This window comes from Lactuca sativa, chromosome 8, assembly GCF_002870075.4.
Source record: "Lactuca sativa cultivar Salinas chromosome 8, Lsat_Salinas_v11, whole genome shotgun sequence".
NCBI lineage: Eukaryota > Viridiplantae > Streptophyta > Magnoliopsida > Asterales > Asteraceae > Lactuca > Lactuca sativa.
Window position 1 is genome coordinate 4383078 of NC_056630.2, and position 15537 is coordinate 4398614.

Sequence of the window (15537 nt, forward strand, 5' to 3'; positions counted from 1 at the left end):
GTGTATGTGAGTTCTATAAGCTCTCATTTGAATGCATACTAGAGCCTTAGTCGATGGAAAGTACATTGATATGTAAGGACAAGTTACTAAACTACTTGGAAGACATGGTGGGCACTCGTGTTACCATAAGGCAAGAAATCAAGATTAAGAAAATTCACAAGGAACTCATACACCATAAAATCTAAGTGTCATAAGATTCCCTCCTTCATGAAAATGACTGTGAGGAAATGCTTTCACTAAAAGGGATTTTAAGAAAATAGCGATTGTGAAAATTGTATTCTCAAAAATTCGATTATGGTTACGGCATCCCTTTCCATAGTTCGAATTATGAGATTTGGCAATTAGTTTCAACATTTGGAACTTAGTAACATAAGTTCTGAATTGTTTAAACACACATATGAGCTATCTAAGACAAAGGTGTATAAGTTTAAGAAGCTTAGATAAAGGCTTATCGAAGCATCTGGTATTAGAAATATGAATTTCAGAAATTCAATAGGCATTGTTTTCTGAATGTTCATTTGTACATGTCAAAGCTAGTGGGAGCATAAGTGTTATGCTTATATGATAATAATCATCATGATAGTGGGAGCATAAGTGTTATGCTTGTATGATTATTATGGCGAGTATTGCAAGTTAGCAATATTAATTATAGAAAAACAAAGATTCAATTTGCAAAGTTGCATGGGTTGAAAAGTTGTTTTAATATAATTAAGGGAGAGAATATTATACTTCATTTCAAAATCTAAAGCTTAGATTGAGAAATTTTAACATTTTTAGTCAAAGGATACATTGTGTGTTCTTAAAATTCGATTATGATTACGGCATCCCTCTTCATAGTTCGAATTGTGAGAACATGACACATAAAATATTATGGCAAAAGATTGGTAAAAATTTTAACATTTTTAGTCAAAGGATACATTGTGTGTTCTTAAAATTCGATTATGATTACGACATCCCTCTTCATAGTTCGAATTGTGAGAACATGACACATAAAATATTATGGCAAAAGATTGGTAAAATATCATATCTTTATGTAAGACATTATGCATCGTGTCCCATACGCTTCGGGTATAGGATCGATTGCAAATGCTATAATATTTACCATTCTAAAATTTTTCAAATGTCTAGCACATTAAGAGGGAAAAAGGACTAGAATGGATTTTAACTAAAATTATTAAACAACTATCAAAGGACGATCCAAAGTTCGCTGAGGATTGGTCGCTTGCGAGTAGTTGGAAGTATGGTATTGGATGGACCATATCGACATTATTATGAATAGATAAGATTCTATTAAGAATGAGCTGTCATATGGCAAATGTGGAAATGTTTCCATATTGGGAGTTGGATATTGAGATTCTGTGTCTAGATTAGAAAACTTTATGCAAGAAGGATGTTCAAAGGAATGTACTTTGAACGTGAGACTTCACGTCTATGGAATTGTCTTGTAACAATTTCTAAGAAAGTACTTTGTAATTTCATTAGCCAAGTCTTGGTGACTTTTGTGCTATAACTTTACGAAAGGATCGTTGCGTAAAATGTTAGAATCTAGCATATTCTAGTAGTGGAAGAACCTTGTGTTCTTACACTAATAATGGGGATTGAGGAATTGTGAAATGAGAATCATTGGAAAAGTTTTCAATTGTTCTATTTCACAAAGCATGGACCATAGGAAACAAAGTGTGCATGCTTAGAGCATGGGACAATTGTTGTTGTAATTCAAGTAATGAGTTGATTATTCGAAACATTAAATGATAAATAATGAGTGATCAATATGGTGGATAAATAGAAGTGTTTTATTTACTCTCACAAGTTTGGGGCCATATAGGATTAAGTATTATTGTCATGTTTCAGTTTGCATGTTTTGACTTCCAGAATAACTAGGTTATTCAAACATCCACAGTCGGTCATACGTTGGGAGTAGGTATGAATAAAGACTGTCATGAATCTGTCTGTAGATTGTCTGAAGTGTTTAGACATGGCACAAGTTTGCTGCAGAGTTCATGAGTGCTTTGATAAGATTAGAGTATTAGATTAAACCCACGCTCACTTGGATCACCTCATGGTTTTATCACGAGTGATTAGTGAGACGATAATATTGTATATTCTTGAAACCGAGACGTGTGAGTTGTTATTTGTTGGTCGGTTACACATTGATAATAAGTAAACGCACCAGTAACTTGGTGTTATAAAACTTATCGTTGTGTGTGATTCGATCAATAAATGGAAGCGAGCATTTGAGTCGAAGTTTATCCATTCCTTTTACCCAAAGTGGGATAAAAGCGATATCTATGGGCCTCTCGATGATTTAGTGATGACACCTAAGAGCTTGGCCAAGCCGAGACTAAGTTGATGTGTTCAATTGTAGTCTATTGACAGTCGTCATAAATCGGAAGTCGGGAAATAGTATAGAGAGAATGATTGAAATTCATGTCTTATGTCTATACGATATCTTGAGAATGGAGGAATATATAATCCCTTATCTAGAGGACACGTTATCTGATAAGATCAGAGTTGACAGCGGCTTTTGAAAGCTACGATTGCTGATCAGGTTTTGAAGTCGTACGGAAAATAGTTATTAGACTTATCCAAGTGGGAGACTGTTGGATTAGTGTCTAAGTCCATAACTATTTTGGTATGTACTTGACACGATTATGAGCATGGTCCTTTTGGGTTGCCTTCACCATAGCAATATGTAGGATGATTTAAGGAGAGAAAGGTTTAAATATGATTTATTAATATATTATGAGAATAATATATTAAAGGAGAAATCATATTGTTTAATTAATATTAGTCAAGAATTAATTGATAATTAATTTTGTGGCTAAAAGAGATTAATTAAACTTAGGGGACTGAAGTTGTAATTATAAGATAATTATAATTGGGCTATGGATCACCTAATAATATATAGGTTGGACGAATTCTATGGGAAGCCCATTAGAAATCGTCCAAGGGATATGTTTAAGGAGTCCATGGGCTGCTTAGGGCCTAAGTAGTCAGATTAGGGTTTCCTAGTTGTAAACCCTAATAGCCTACATGTATATAAAGGGCCCCTATGCCCCAAAAACGTGGACAAGTCTTCCATTAGGGTTTCCAGCCGTTTTTGGGCAGCCTCTCTTCTTCTCCTCTTCATCCAAGTTGCATATGGTGTTTGTGACTCCATTAGAGGTGCAGCACTTGAGGCACTAAGCTTTCTAAGGCCAATCCAAGCAAGGAATTAATTGTTATTGCTATATAACAATCAAAGGTAATTCTATAAACCCTAATTCAGTTTATAATATGTTAGATCTAAGTTTATTAGTCTTGGATTCAAAGCATGTACAATAGAGAAACCTAGATCCAAGCATTAGGGTTTGTATGAGCACATAGGATTGTTCTTATGCATAAAACCCATCAGTAACAGCCCGGAATCTCAGGTATTGTTAAATTATGTTTTTGGGGTGATTTAAGAGGGGACTCGGCGAGTTGGAGCCTAGACTCGCCGAGTAGGATCGCAGACTTGGTCGCGGGTTCGCGACTGGACTCTACGAGTCCAGATATGGACTCGGCGAGTCTACGCTGTTTAGCAAAAACCCTAACTGTTCAGGTTTGGGACGTATAAAAAGGACTCATTGGCTGTCATTGTTCATTTTAGCCTTCTGAGAAGAACCCTAAGTCGATTGTGTGCATCTGGAGCAAGGATTATAGGCCATTGTTGATTATAGAAGAGTGGTTGTGCAAAGAAGAGAAGGGATTGGCTGAAGGAGCAGCAAGGGAGTCACATTCTGAGGATTGGGGACACATAGGATACATCATCCAGGTAAGAATTCGAGTATACTCTGCTATGTTGATGTGATTATGGAATTAGGGTTTATGGAACCCTTTTGTGAATAGATTGAATGTTACCCTAGTCCCCATGTCGATTGTAACCCTGTATTGAGACCTTTGGGAGGTCCAGAATGTCCCATGTCTGTGCATTTCGGGAATTGATGAAGGTTTTGGATTGGAATCCTTATGCCTTAGGTCAAAATGTAAATTATGAATCATATGGTGTATCATGAGCACTGAAATGAGGAATTTACGTGATGGATCAGCCTAGGAATGGTCGAAGCAGTTCTGACCTTAGGATGCTGTTTGAGCGGTTGCATGGCATGGACTCGCCGAGTTCGATGAACAGACTCGGCGAGTAGCTTGAAGATTAACTGAGACTCGTCGAGTTGTTCTTCAGACTCGGCGAGTTGAGTCGGGGTGGCCCCGCGATTCTTCCAGGAGTAACTCGTCGGGTCAAGGAGGATACTCGACGAGTAGATAGGGAATCTCAGAGAGTTGGAGGACGTCTAGACTCGCCGAGTCGCCATGGCACTCGCCGAGTCCGGTCGAGTTGACCGTTGACCGTTGACCAGAGTTGATCTAAGTCTGACTTCTTAGGGATAGTCACACTTAGAAGATATAAGTGTTAATGAGAAATATGTGATGTTATAGGGAGGTTGTGGCTCGACGGATTGTGCACGAGTGATTTCAGGACTTGCTACTTTCAGCATTCACGAGGTGAGTCTTCTCACTATACTGTACCCGGAAGGGTTTGACTGTGTGACCGGAAGGTCAGATATGATATGTGATATGTATGCTATATGTGGTAAGTTATTTGTTATATGTGCTATGTATGTTATGTGGGCCGGAAGGCAATATGTTATGGGCCGGAAGGCGTTGTGTTGAGGACCGGAAGGTCAGGGCCTGGAAAGGCGTATGTGCGTAAGTTGTATATTGGGGAACTCACTAAGCATTTATGCTTACAGTTGTTATGTATGTGTTTCAGGTACTAGCGAGGACCGTGGGAAGGCGCCGGCGTGATCGGTACACACTAAAGAATGTTTTTATGATCTTGGGATTTAGACAGTTTGTATTTGACATGACACTTAAATTATTTATGCCTTATTTTGAATGAAAATACTCTATTTTTAAAATGAAAAAAATTTGTTTGAAAATTTGCGTTGTTACACCAATAAGGAGCTTGAATAAATTCTTTTCAAGGTAAATGATTTAATGAAATGTGATGTTATATATACATTTGTTTGGAACACTTTGGGTATACTGCTACTTAAAGCAGACAATCTGTAGGTAATTTTTTTCTTTTATTACTCACCTTTTTTTTTTTACAATCTAGGATAATTTTATTGTTTGTTTAGAGTGTTATATCGGTACTTTCATATTTCTTGCGTTTACTTAAACTCTTATATACTTACTCATGGTAGTAAAGTTTTAAACTCAGGAATTTGGGATTCTGATTCTGATTCTTTTGTTTTCTATGTAACTGATAGAAAGTATAATGGACAGGTAAACTAGGGGAGTTTCATGCAACAACAAGAGAGGAAAAGCCTTATTAATTTATTAAAATTATAATAGTTATAATTTAATTTATTGAATAATGAAGTTTTGATTTATATATTTGTAGCATTCCAGACGGTTGATGTTCAACTATTCATCTTTGAAGCAAAAACTAAAATATGAGTTGAACTTTATCCAAATAGAATGTATCTTTATGATTTTGGATCATAGGTTTTTTTAGTTAAATAAATACCATAAAAACTTATCTTATGGTTTTATTTTACAAGTAAGTTGATGTAATAAACAAATAAAAGAAACTAAGTTGCTCATCTTGATAGTTAAAAAATTATTAAACTAATTTCAGATGAACACATGGTATAACATCCTACTTTTTAATCTTATTTCTAGCATTATAATCCTTTCTTGACATAAATAGACAAAATTGCAAGAATGGTCCCTATGGTATGTCGAAAAATGCTACTTTGGGCCAAACACGTTTGGACTAGCACCAATAGTCCAAAAGTTATCATTTTGTTGCGGTTTTGGTCCAAAACAGCTTAAAAATCTAAAAATGACGGATTTGCCATTTTCTATTTGTTTTTTGCTTTTCCTTTTGTTATTTAATTATTTTATAACTACAAAATATAAAAAATAAAATAAAATATTTCTCTCTCTTTTTTTTTTCTCTCTCTCTCTCTCTCTCTCTTTCTCTCTCGTTGGTTGAAAAGAGATTAACGGGAGGAACCTCAATCAAAGAAGCTCAAGAAAAAGATGTATCTTCTCAATCGGAAATTCACCATAATGCTCCTGCCCTAAATCCAACTTCATCTATGAAATCCACCTTCATGATTTGTGCATCGATTGCATTGATTGTATCGACTTCGCCCGCAAGAAATCGCTCGTCCAAAATCAATCACTATCGCCGTCATCCTCTATCTCCTTTGCTCTGACGACGATTTCGCCTTTGCAAACCCTACATCGATGAACATGAAAACAAACCCGACTCAGTTTGTCTCTCTTTATCAGTTCTTCCTTCACCAGGCGCCCCCTTTCTTCAGATCTATGTCCCTCCCAAACGACGGGTTGAAGATCATAGCGGTGGTGGTTTCGAGTTGCTAGGGTTTGCAGCGCCTCATTTCTTCTTCAGATTTCTAAGCAGACACATACACTCAAATGTGATTCAACGAAGGCGAAGAAGGTGAAGGCAGAGAAACCCTTTCTCTTTATGGAGGTTTTCCAAAGACGACTTCCTCTCCCTTCGTCTCTGGTGACAACCTTTGCAAAAACCTTATTGCAACCCTTTATCTATTGTGGCGTTTGTGTGTGTGTCTAATGCTTTTCAGATCTTTTGTGGTGTTTGTGTGTATGTGTTTAATCTCTTGTTGGTGTTGTTCGAGTTTGTGTGTGTATTTAATCTGTGTGTGCGTTTGTGCTAAATCTATTGTAAAATTGATGGATGTTTGTGTTAATCTATGTGTTTTCATCAAATTTCATTTGTGTATGTGTTCATCTTATTTAGTGTGTATATGTGTTCATCTTATTTAGTGGGTGTATGTGTGTGATTATCTGATATGATCTGATTTAGTGTATGTATGCGTGCGTTTATCTGATCTGATTTTGTGTGTGTGTTCATCTGATCTGATTTAGGTGGAGATGAAGATGACGGACTGTGGTGGTGGCGAGTGGTGGTCGAACGGTGGTAATGGCGGGAGATTTTCTGGAGAGTGACTTTTCCTTCGAGGTAAGGGTCTAGGTTTTGAGAAGATGTTTGTAATTTGAAGAATTGATGAATTGGTTCGATGATTGATTCGTCTTTTTTGGCTTCAACTTGTAGAGATTCTGATGTGTTTTTTATGGAGAGCTCGGTGAGGAAGATGATGGAAGAGAGGGTATGTTGGTTGTTATCTTGAGAGAGAGAGAGAGAGAGAGAGAGAGAGAGAGAGATAGAGAGAGAGAGAGAAAAGAGAGAGAAATATTTTATTTTATTTTTTATATTTTTTAGTTATAAAATAATTAAATAACAAAAAGGAAAGCAAAAAACAAATGGAAAAGGGAAAATCCGTCATTTTTAGATTTTTTAAGCTGTTTTGGACTAAAACCGCAACAAAATGATAACTTTTGGACTATTGGTGCTAGTCCAAACATGTTTAGCCCAAAGTAGCATTTTTCGACATACCACAGGGACCATTCTTGCAATTTTGTCACATAAATACAATCCTTTTCTGACAGTTACGAAAATTTGATATTTTTTAGCACTTTGGTCTTTTTTTTTCTGCACTTAGATCCTTCTTAACAGTTTTAAGGGGTACAAGAGGTCGAAGGTTAGAGATGTTTCCACGGTATCATATAGATGGTTTTGTAATTTTATTTTTCGAAAAAATTCATATTAGTTACAGTTTTGAACTTAAATTCACTTGATTGTGTTTTAATCGATTGTTATTTCTTTTATTTATTCCTATAATTTGATAAATTTGTTATAGAAGAGCTATAATATGAACAAATGAAAGTAGAAATGGATGTCTTTTCCGGTAGGTTTTATTTTTATTTATTTATTATTATTATTTTGCATATATGTAACTTTTAATTGAACCCAGTTGGATATTGTGGTTTTGTTTTAGTTAAAGATAGAATTTATAATTTATCAATCATAGTTTTGTATGTGAAATATATTTTATCAATCATGTTTTCCATTTCTCATCATTTATCAATCATGTTTTTAGCATTATACCATTGTCTTATATGACTAAAATGAATGTTTTTAGCATCTGTTTTAAAAAGTTACTTTATTGATGTTTCTAATTCCCCGTTAATTCATTTGATATATTTAGTAATATAGTTTATAGCTTGGTTAGGAAAAAAAAAAAAAAACCAGTGATTTATCATTTTTCCTCGGTCCTAAGTTTCTACTTTCTAAGTTGAAGAGTCACACACACAAACACACACACATATATATATATATATATATATATATATATATATATATATATATATAAAAGTAGGTTCATGCGAAAACATAAATATTACGCGAAAACGTGAAAATAGATTTTATCTTAAAAAAATCAAACACATTGACTATAAAAATTAAATTTATTTGCAATAAATTAAAGATAATAAGTTTACATTGAATTGTGTTATGATAATACAGATTTAAAGGCTGTTTTAACAACTATTTTTTTTTTCACGTCCTTAAACACTTTTAAATTCATGTTTTCATAATAAAAATGTCAAAAATCATGTTTTGATAATATGAAACAGTTTCTCATATATCATCGTTTACCATCATGTAAATCGAAGTTTGGATGAATTATAATCCAAAATATAAGGTTGAGGTGACACAATTTCATAGTTTTTTCTTGTTTTCGCAAGTTATTTGCATTTTCGCATTAACCCTCCTCTCTCTCTCTCTCTCTCTCTCTCTATATATATATATATATATATATATATATATATATATATATATATATATATATATATATATATATATAAAGTTGAATGAGTGTATAGTTTTTTCTTCGATTAATCCGACCAATGGACGCTATAACACTATCTAAATATATTTAGACAACTTAAAAAAGTACGCATAAATGTGTTTTAGGCAACTTACAATGTGTTTACCGTATCACATTAAAAAAAAGTTTATATGAATGATATAACTGTAATTTGGTAGATTTGTCTTGGTACAGTTTTATAATGGAAACAAATCAAAATAGGATTATATAAAAGAAAAAAATGAAAAAAAAGTACGATACTCTTTAGTCCAAAAAAAAAAAAAAGAAACCAAGTTGCCATTTTTTTGCATCAAGTCGCAAAGAAATAGAAAAAGGAAAATATATTGCTACTTAAGGCAATAAAATAAATTATTTTTCCTTTTTAGCATAACCAACAGAAAAATGAAAGTACATTGTCATTCAACACGAAAAAAACTAACTTACTATTTTTTTGCATCTGGCCACAAAGTATGTTGCTATTTAGCGTGAAAAGATGAGCTAACTTGCTATTTTGCATCATAGAAAATAAACAAAAAATTACCTTAATTTGTTATTTTAATATATTGAAATCCTCAATCAATATGTTATATTTCAAACTCATGTAATGTGCTTGAATTATAAAATGAAATATTTGTATGAAACCAACATCTATAACAAAGACCTTAATTGTATAGATAGTGAAATCATATAAATTATGAAGTCTAACTCATTTATCGGTCAACCCGTTCTCCGTATGAGTATTACACTCGTTATGGAAGTTATAACAAAAGAAATGGAAGTACTAACTACATCCTAGTAAATAGGAAATTGCATGAAAAACTAAAAAGTATTAACATGGGATTGTGGGCTCCAAGGCTTGGGATATCCATCAAAAGCTTTATTGTCTCAAAGTGTCACAAAAGCCCTGCCTATTTCATGTATCTCATCTTTGATGGATCCGACCATGAAGGTGGCCGTAGGTATGACCAGAGAATGCCTATTAGATATTCAGATCCACTCTGACAATTGTAAAAAGATGAAATAAATCTTTGAATAGTCAGGAATAAGAGGGTAAGTATAAAAGTTCCTTTTAAAACAACTTTTTGACAAAAACAAAAAAAAAAAAATTTCAAAAATCATAAAATTGTGACTTTTGATTTTATCACTAAAAAACCTTAAAAATTAAGCCTAATACATTTAAAAACCTTTTTTTTTACAAAAAAAAATCCTTCTTATGAAAGTAATTTTATAAAAAGTACTGTAAAGTACTTTTACCTTAAAAAAAGAAAAAAAAAAAAATCCCAAACACACCTAAGCACTTTTTACTCCAAAAGTCACTCTCGATTTAGATTTCCATACCCAAAATACCCAGGGTTTGATTCGCTCCTTCCCTCGTGTTTGGCTGTTTGTAGGCAGAGCTACTGCATTCCCATTCTGAACTCAGCTCCCTACCCTCTGCCTTTAAACTAATTATCCAAACTTCCCCAACTTCTTGTTTCTTTGATGCGCCTTTTTTCGAGCAAACCCTTTTGTAGTGTTCCCATCAACTCTCTCCGATCTGCTTTCTTTAATAACAGAAACTATACACCATCCAACAAGAATCACAATCCCAATTTCAAACTTGTTACACAGTCATCAATGACGACAACCCTAAGCCCCAACGATGAAGGCGTGGCCAAGCGTTTCTGGGTTAGGTTTAATAAAGAATCGATTCTTTCTCTCTACACTCCTTTTGTAGTTTCGTTAGCCTCTGGTAATCTCAAGCTTGATACTTTTCGCCATTACATCGCTCAAGATGTTCATTTTCTTAAATGCTTTGCCCAAGCGTAAGTTTTTCTCTTTAGAATTTTGTACTTCGGGATTTCGCCAATTTAGGTTTTCGGTAATATGGATTTATGTGTGCTTCTTTTAGATATGAATTAGCCGAGGAGTATGCAGATGATGATGATGCTAAAGTTTCTATCAGTGAGTTGCGACAGAGTGTTCTTGAAGAGCTTGAAATGCATGGTTCTTTTTGCCAAGTAAAATTCTCTTGTATTTTATTATGTATAGCATTGCCTTGTTCATATGGATTTTTCTTAAAGTTTTTAATCAATATCTCAGTTCAGTAATTTTGGAATTTTATCACAGAGAAATGTGAATGCACTAGACATTTTTCTTTTGTTTCTTTAGGCCATGTAGATCAAGATTTCTGACCAGGGTATTGCATTAGTATAATAGAGTTTGATCATGGGATGCACGTGAAAACAGTTTTTGTCATATAATGTGAAAACACTTTTTTCCTGTGCATCATGAGGCATTATCTTAGGTTATGTATCTTTTTTTTTTTTTTTCTGCATTTTCCATGTATCTCACCATGGAAGGATAAATTTAAGTGCAAGAAACTTTATCTTAGTAGCTTGTACCATGTTACCTTGTATAGAAGTATGTGTTTCATTTGTGACACATTACATTCTTGATATGTGTTAATTTTTTTAGTAAGGTCTAGGGGTGAAATTGTGAAAACTTTGGGACTAGGCATGAAGTGTTAAGGATATGAGGCTTTTCCCATTAAGTCCTAACTTTTTTACAAATGTGTCCTCTTTTATTTTATTTTAGTTTATGTTTAGTTAAATTTATCACACACTGATATACAAAAAAAAAAAAAAAAAAAAAAAAAATCCAGGAATGGGGTTTTGATGTGTCTAAAGAAACAATGCCAAACTCTGCAACACTGAAATACACTGAGTTCTTGTTGGCAACAGCCTCTGGAAGATTGAAGGCATAAATTGTCCTGCAAATCTCACCACCCCTTTTGAAAAAACAAAAGTTGCTGCATACACCATAAGTGCAATGGTCCCTTGCATGAGGCTTTATGCTTTTCTTGGAAAGGAACTTCAGTTTCTGGTTGATAAGAATCATCACCCATACAAGAAGTGGATCCATAATTATTCATCCGAAGCTTTTCAGGTATTTCTTTTTCTTTCTGTTGTGGCACTTCATATGACTTGTTTCATTGATGGATGTTTTTCTTGAACATTTATTTAGGCAGCAGCTTGCCAGACTGAGGAGTTGCTGGACAAGTTAAGTGTTTCTTTGACTGGTGAAGAGCTTGATATCATGCAAAAACTTTACCATCAAGCAATGAAACTTGAGATGGAGTTCTTTTTAGCCCAACCTCTTGATCAGCAAACCGTAGTTCCTTTATTACAGGGGCATAATCGTAAATATCATCGTGTTATGGTTTTCTCTGATTTTGATCTGACATGCACTGTAGTTGATTCATGTGCTATTTTGGCTGAGATTGCTATGGATACAGCACCAAAGTCGGATCAAACCCAACAAGAAAGTCAAAATGAAATTACCAGGATGCCCTTAGCTGAATTGAAAAACACATGGGAAAGATTATCGAGGGAGTACATGGAAGAATATGAACAGTGCAAGGAAAGTATATTAGTCAATCAAAAAGGTGAAGCATCCTATATCTTGTTAAACATAAACTATGGATTAATTGCTGTTTTCGTTTATAGTCAACAACTTTTGTGCCTTATCCTATAAGAAACAGTTGTATTTGTCTTTGAAGTGGGAGATTTTGACTATGAGGGGCTAAAGAAGGCACTCATACAACTATCGGATTTTGAGAGAAGAGCAAATACAAGAGTAGTCGAGTCTGAAGTACTCAAGGGTTTGAATCTTGAAGATATTAAACATGCTGGTGAATGTCTTATACTCCAAGATGATTGCATGGATTTCTTTCAAAACATCACAAAGAAGGAAAATTTAAATGTGGATGTTCATATCCTGTCCTTTTGCTGGTGTGGTGATCTTATTAGATCCGCTTTCTCATCAAAGGGTATCAACAATCTGCAACTACATGCAAATGAGTTCATCTACAAAGGGATTTTATCCACTGGTGAAATCATGAAAAACATGGAGTCCCCTATCGACAAGCTTCAAGCTTTTTCCAACATTCTGAAAGAACATGACCAATGTGACAAAAAGAATCTAAGCATCTACATTGGAGACTCGGTTGGTGACTTACTTTGCTTGATAGAAGCAGACATAGGCATTGTCATTGGGTCAAATTCGTCTCTTAGAAAAATTGGGACCCATTTTGGTGTTTCTTTTGTGCCTTTGTTCTCTGGTTTAGTCATGAAGCAGAGAGAGGTTGTTGAGGGGAGGTTTTTCAGTTGGAAGGGGGTATCAGGTGTTGTGTATACAGTTTCTAGTTGGGCTGAAATACATTCTTTCATTGTTGCTTCTTGAAGTTCTACTTTAACTTGGTAGTTTTCGTATAATGTAACAAAGATGTAATTTCTTTTCTTGCAATATGAATATATGGTGTGTGTACATGTATGTGAATTTAAATGGAATGGAAATCTGTTAACATTCATTAATAATACGTGTATTGTATTGACTATAAAGATGTGACCTATCAAATATTTAAAATTTGGATTGAACCTACGAATTTGAAAGAAAAAAAAAAAAAAAGGAACATTTTTGTAATTTACTGTAATTTTAATATTTATGTTGCCGATATTGTATAGCCAAGTAACCGCTCCAACATCACTATCAGTTGCAATAGCCGTAATCAACACCGTGACCTTCCGATGACCCTACTTATCCTGTATCCAGTGGTATAGACAAAAATAAAGGTGACACTTTTCATAATAAGTCATTATTTTCTATTTATTTAAATAGTTTTAATTATATTATTTCAGATTTTCGTTTTGATTTTTTTATTATCTAAATACCGTGATTTATGTCATTCCCAAGGAAGCTACACCTTCACATGGCATACTTCACTTGTTCCATCAATTATTATCTTCCTCTTTCCAATAATTATCATTGTCACTTGGAATTTTTAGTAGCGATCGTTTTATGTCAATATCTTAATTAATTGGACAAATAGAATACAACCGTAGGTTGATTATGCGATAATCTTATTTCAATGAGGGTTAGTTTTGAAAAATTAAATATTGTCAAAGGTCTATTATCTTTATTATAATTTTTTATTTGTATTTAAAAATATATAATAAAAAAAATTAAGTCATATACAGCTGTCCACTTTGTCATCCATCAACACCCCCATGAGTTCAATAGCGTTAGTCCAAGTTGAATTTGTATTGTTTTTTGTAAAAATAAATTATAAATAGTTTATTATAAATTGACTTTTAATGAAAATGTTTATAGGATGTCTAATTGGTATCAATTTAGCAACACTCAAGTTTTAAGATCTATTTTGAAAAATGTTTTTGACCTACCTTTGAAGATATCCCACATCGAACGCAGCAGAAAAACAATTCTCTATATAATTTCTTATATAAAGCAAATGACTTTGTGTTTTTAGTCTTCAGCTGTTAAGCAAAATATGGATACAACCAATTCAAAATTTGTTTACAAACCTTGAGTTCGCAATATTGGTTTGAGCGCAAAAGGTTATATTTCTTGAAAATTGGTTTAACTATTCTAAAAACATCTTCAACCCACTTTCATTCTTCATTTTTTCCCATTCTTCTCCAATTCTCTCCCGTTCCCCTCCCCTCCCACCTCCCTTTGGGGGAATATGAATAGTATTACACCAAATATGGTGTTATACTATTTATTTCTACCAAAATGGAGATGAACTTTACGTTGTCGTTTTTAGTCTTTTTGTTATATATTTATACATTTTTAGTTCATTTGTACCTATTAATTATAATTTAAATATAATATTTAATATTTATAATATTTTGTTATATATTAAATTATATTAATTAATTATAAATATAAAATTTGTTTTTTGTTCATCAAATTCATATAAAAATTTAAATATATATTGACATTTTAAAAAACGATAACGTATTTTACAAAAACTTATAGGTAATTTGGGGCCTTTTAGCCTTTACTATACTCAGAAATCATTTTAAAGGATCTAAGCAAGCCAAAAATTTGGGGTCTTTTAGCCTTTACCATACTCAGAAATTAAAAACAGCTGAGATGAATATGTCGCAAAAAATAGAATCGGTAGAAGAATGCAATGTCGTTTCAGTTTCATGAATGTTGCGATTAGGGGTGCAAACGATCGTTGCACCCCTAGCTGCGATCGTTGATTTATTCTTCCACTTCATTTATTTTGTAGTTACCGGATTGGATTTTTTAATGGACTAAACTTTTGGATTTTGGAAAATATGGGGGCCTTTAGAATTGGGGGCCCTAAGCTCTAGCTTAAAAAACCTCTACATATATATTCAAACACGATAACATATGCTATTAAACATGTAATTAACCTATATATTACAATAATAATCTAATAAAAACCAACAAGTGACAATACTATTATTTATTTATTTAATATTTATTTAAAAGTATGTATGTGTAATATTTTTATAAATACATGTATAATATTTATTTATAAGTTTATTATAAATATAATCTTTTGTATTTACTATTATTGTAATGAAAAAAATATAGATTATATATTTGTTAAAACTATACTAGTAAAGGGGTGTGTTTGACAATCTATGTAAGTTGGAATAATGAAATATACTAAGAATATATTTTTTGAGGGTAAAAATGGGATAAAAAATGGAGAATGGTTGGAGATGAAACACTATTTGCCCCATTTTTTACTCCATTTTTTGGGGGGAAATGAAGATGGGTTGGAGATGGTCTAAATGCATCTAAATTTATAAAGTTTGTGAATTGCTGTCTGATTGGTTTTTGGTTGAACTTGGCGGTTCGATTTAACCGTAACAAAACAAATACTGTTGATTGCTTTAGTTTTTTTAATAGTTTTATTTTTAATTTG

General features: G+C 33.2%; 1 pseudogene; it reads left to right on the top strand.

The window, feature by feature from the left end:
• Positions 1–10111: 10111 nt before the first annotated feature.
• LOC111910995 (bifunctional TH2 protein, mitochondrial-like) lies at positions 10112–13147 on the top strand (annotated as a pseudogene).
• Positions 13148–15537: the final 2390 nt, after the last annotated feature.